The 4,655-nt window shown below is 49.6% G+C and overlaps 2 long non-coding RNA genes across 2 annotated transcripts; both read left to right on the top strand.

Moving 5' to 3' along the window:
• The first annotated feature begins 1,118 nt into the window (after positions 1–1,118).
• On the top strand, positions 1,119–1,566 carry LOC306916187. The gene is made up of 3 exons (XR_013788957.1): positions 1,119–1,159; positions 1,278–1,322; positions 1,476–1,566. It is a non-coding gene; the product is annotated as an uncharacterized lncRNA (long non-coding RNA).
• Positions 1,567–3,883: 2,317 nt separating this feature from the next.
• Positions 3,884–4,331, top strand: LOC306916515. The gene is made up of 3 exons (XR_013788993.1): positions 3,884–3,924; positions 4,043–4,087; positions 4,241–4,331. It is a non-coding gene; the product is annotated as an uncharacterized lncRNA (long non-coding RNA).
• The last annotated feature ends 324 nt before the right edge of the window (positions 4,332–4,655 follow it).

The raw sequence follows: 4,655 nt of genomic DNA, 5'->3' as shown, positions 1-4,655 counted from the left end.
CTGTCTGACACACACCGATTGATAGGTTTGTTTGTGTTTGATGTGATGTCTTTAATCTTTACACATTTCGTTTGTATAATGTTGTTCATATAAATCATGTATATTGCAGCAATCCAGATGGCTGGTGTGCCCCAGAAAGCAGTGGCCCGTCTCAGGCTATCAACCACCAGCACTATCTGGCTGAATTCCATGGATGCTAGAATGCAAAATGGATACAAACAGTTCATATCAGTTCATTCATGTAAGCATGTACAGTATATTCTTTATGATTTTTTATGTTGTGTGTTTACAAAACCAACAAACTCACTGAAATGATAGACAAAATGCCTTTTATTTTTGTCAATAAAATGATTCATAAACCTAATCTGTAACTGACTATTCTGCTATCTTTTCTTGAGTTTTTATTTCACAATACTTACTCTCGCCCTTTTCAATCCTGCACCTGACTTATTCGTCAGGTAAAACTACAAGCATCGATCTGGCCACTCAGCAGCTAGCAAGGTAAATCTTTCAGACCAAGCACGTTTAACAGACAACTCATAAAGTTAAGTAGTAGTATTTAGATCCTTTCCCTTCCATTCACAGTCACGGAAGGCCTTGGATGTGACCAGCCGGTCCAAGGTGGCGAGTGCGATGAAGCACAGCGAGACCACGGCCAACAAGTACTATGTAAGCGTCGCGGATGAGGAGGAGGTAATGACGGCCCGCTTCCTCCTCATGAAGGGCTACCGGAGGGTTGCCGCTCAGAAGGCAGCGGCGGAGAGAGAAGAGCTGGAACAGCAGGATGCAGCTTCAGAGACCAGCAACAGTACCTGTGATATAGTTCTGGATGATCGCTCCGGTGAGTGCCAATACTGTACACGTATGCAAGATTCTCATTAACCAAGATATTCAGCAATTCCGTTGACTACACACTATCAGACTAATTATGTTTTGTTCGATGTGATTACAGAGTCCTCATCTTCGTCTGAGGAGGAACAGGAGGTGGAGCAGGAGCCGGGCGAGGAGGAAGAGGCTCCTAGAGGAGGAAGGCAGGCCAGAAAAAGGAAACGCTCACCAGAAAACATACTCTTCACGCCAAACACGAAACAGGCCCTCCGGAGCGTAACACAAGAAGGGTTGAATCCAAAACTTCACCTTGTCAAAGCTCGCTTACCCTGTAAGACATTTACAATTACTCTTCAAATTGTAAGAATACTTGTGTGACTAGATCAGTAGGACTTAGATATGAAATTGGTCATGACCACCATATGTTCTATTTGTTCCAACACCTCCAGGTGAACGACTGTTCAAGAAGACTGAAAAGCTCGCATCGCACAAAGGTGAGAAAAAATACATGTAGAGGGTCCTTGGCCTTTATTGGGATATTTAACATGGGACTTGATAGGACATTGGCCCTGACAACCTTCACACATGCAAAACAAAGGACATCGAATAATAATGGTGTCTAACATCCATAATGTTTGTTTCAACAGGTCAGCCTGTTGGCGCCCGTCGAGTCATCCTTCCGCCCAAGCTACTCCTGCCTGTCCGTCTCTCCAGCCCGGCCCTTCAACCTGCTTTCCCTACCTCCCCCATCCCCTTGGATTCAACGGAGGCTGAGGAAGCCTCCCCCCTTCCTCCCACTACCCCACCCCTCCACCTTGAGGATGAGGAAGCCTCCCCCCTTCCTCCCACTACCCCACCCCTCCACCTTGAGGATGAGGAAGGCTCCCCCTTCCTCCCACTACCCCACCCCTCCACCTTGAGGATGAGGAAGCCTCCCCCTTTCCTCCCACTACCCCACCCCTCCACCTTGAGGATGAGGAAGGCTCCCCCCTTCCTCCCACTACCCCACCCCTCCACCTTGAGGATGAGGAAGCCTCCCCCCTTCCTCCCACTACCCCACCCCTCCACCTTGAGGATGAGGAAGCCTCCCCCCTTCCTCCCACTACCCCACCCCTCCACCTTGAGGATGAGGAAGCCTCCCCCTTCCTCCCACTACCCCACCCCTCCACCTTGAGGATGAGGAAGCCTCCCCCCTTCCTCCCACTACCCCACCCCTCCACCTTGAGGATGAGGAAGGCTCCTCCCACTACCCCACCCCTCCACCTTGAGGATGAGGAAGGCTCCCCCCTTCCTCCCACTACCCCACCCCTCCACCTTGAGGATGAGGAAGGCTCCCCCCTTCCTCCCACTACCCCACCCCTCCACCTTGAGGATGAGGAAGGCTCCCCCCTTCGTCCCACTACCATCAACTTCCCCATCCTATTTGAGAGTTCAGATGAGGAAGCCCCCCCCTCCTCGAACTGTCTTTATGAAGACAGTTCTGAGGATTAGGAAGGCTCCCCTTTCCCTCCCACTAACTCCCCCATCACCCATCCCCAACATTCCTCTGAAGCCTCCCCCCTTCTTCCCGCTTACACACTTCCCCACGAAGAGCTGTGAGCAGTGACTATTATTCCCTTTTTCCTTTTTTTCACATCACCTGAGGCAGGTCATTTTTAGCTCAATTGACGAGTGCATGGCCCTACTCCAAGCCAAGCTCCACCTTCGACGCCTGTATATTGCAGCAATCCAGACGGTTGGTGTGCCCCAGAAAGCAGTGGCCCATCTCCTCCTCGTAGCCAGGCATGGGAGGAGCGCAACCCAAGTGTACCAGCATACGTTCTTTTACCTTGAATGCCCAACCAGCCCAAACAACAGCTCAGATTATTGCTGCTGCTGCCACTACTGTATGTACCTCAGACTATGAACTTTCTGGAGAGTGGGATGAGTGTACAGAGCTCTTTTCAGAGTACCTTTCACCAACTTGGCCAACCTTGGGTCACACAGGAGGACCCCCTGCCCCCCCACCCTGGCAAAAAGTGGGGTGATGGACCTTTGGAAACATGCTAAACACTGCCAAATAAATATTTGAAGCTAGATTCCAACACTCAACCACCAGCACTATCTGGCTGAATTCCATGGATGCTAGAATGCAAAATGGATACAGACATTTTGAACAGTTCATATCAGTTCATTCATGTAAGCATGTACAGTATATTCTTTATGATTTTTTATGTTGTGTGTTTACAAAACCAACAAACTCACTGAAATGATAGACAAAATGCCTTTTATTTTTGTCAATAAAATGATTCATAAACTTAATCTGTAACTGACTATTCTGCTATCTTTTCTTGAGTTTTTATTTCACAATACTTACTCTCGCCCTTTTCAATCCTGCACCTGACTTATTCGTCAGGTAAAACTACAAGCATCGATCTGGCCACTCAGCAGCTAGCAAGGTAAATCTTTCAGACCAAGCACGTTTAACAGACAACTCATAAAGTTAAGTAGTAGTATTTAGATCCTTTCCCTTCCATTCACAGTCACGGAAGGCCTTGGATGTGACCAGCCGGTCCAAGGTGGCGAGTGCGATGAAGCACAGCGAGACCACGGCCAACAAGTACTATGTAAGCGTCGCGGATGAGGAGGAGGTAATGACGGCCCGCTTCCTCCTCATGAAGGGCTACCGGAGGGTTGCCGCTCAGAAGGCAGCGGCGGAGAGAGAAGAGCTGGAACAGCAGGATGCAGCTTCAGAGACCAGCAACAGTACCTGTGATATAGTTCTGGATGATCGCTCCGGTGAGTGCCAATACTGTACACGTATGCAAGATTCTCATTAACCAAGATATTCAGCAATTCCGTTGACTACACACTATCAGACTAATTATGTTTTGTTCGATGTGATTACAGAGTCCTCATCTTCGTCTGAGGAGGAACAGGAGGTGGAGCAGGAGCCGGGCGAGGAGGAAGAGGCTCCTAGAGGAGGAAGGCAGGCCAGAAAAAGGAAACGCTCACCAGAAAACATACTCTTCACGCCAAACACGAAACAGGCCCTCCGGAGCGTAACACAAGAAGGGTTGAATCCAAAACTTCACCTTGTCAAAGCTCGCTTACCCTGTAAGACATTTACAATTACTCTTCAAATTGTAAGAATACTTGTGTGACTAGATCAGTAGGACTTAGATATGAAATTGGTCATGACCACCATATGTTCTATTTGTTCCAACACCTCCAGGTGAACGACTGTTCAAGAAGACTGAAAAGCTCGCATCGCACAAAGGTGAGAAAAAATACATGTAGAGGGTCCTTGGCCTTTATTGGGATATTTAACATGGGACTTGATAGGACATTGGCCCTGACAACCTTCACACATGCAAAACAAAGGACATCGAATAATAATGGTGTCTAACATCCATAATGTTTGTTTCAACAGGTCAGCCTGTTGGCGCCCGTCGAGTCATCCTTCCGCCCAAGCTACTCCTGCCTGTCCGTCTCTCCAGCCCGGCCCTTCAACCTGCTTTCCCTACCTCCCCCATCCCCTTGGATTCAACGGAGGCTGAGGAAGCCTCCCCCCTTCCTCCCACTACCCCACCCCTCCACCTTGAGGATGAGGAAGCCTCCCCCCTTCCTCCCACTACCCCACCCCTCCACCTTGAGGATGAGGAAGGCTCCCCCTTCCTCCCACTACCCCACCCCTCCACCTTGAGGATGAGGAAGCCTCCCCCTTTCCTCCCACTACCCCACCCCTCCACCTTGAGGATGAGGAAGGCTCCCCCCTTCCTCCCACTACCCCACCCCTCCACCTTGAGGATGAGGAAGCCTCCCCCCTTCCTCCCACTACCCCACCC

Source organism: Electrona antarctica, assembly GCF_951216825.1.
Source record: "Electrona antarctica genome assembly, chromosome: 23".
NCBI classification, from domain to species: Eukaryota; Metazoa; Chordata; class Actinopteri; order Myctophiformes; family Myctophidae; genus Electrona; species Electrona antarctica.
Note: the sequence above shows the minus strand (reverse complement) of the source record. Positions and strands in the feature narration are given on the sequence as shown.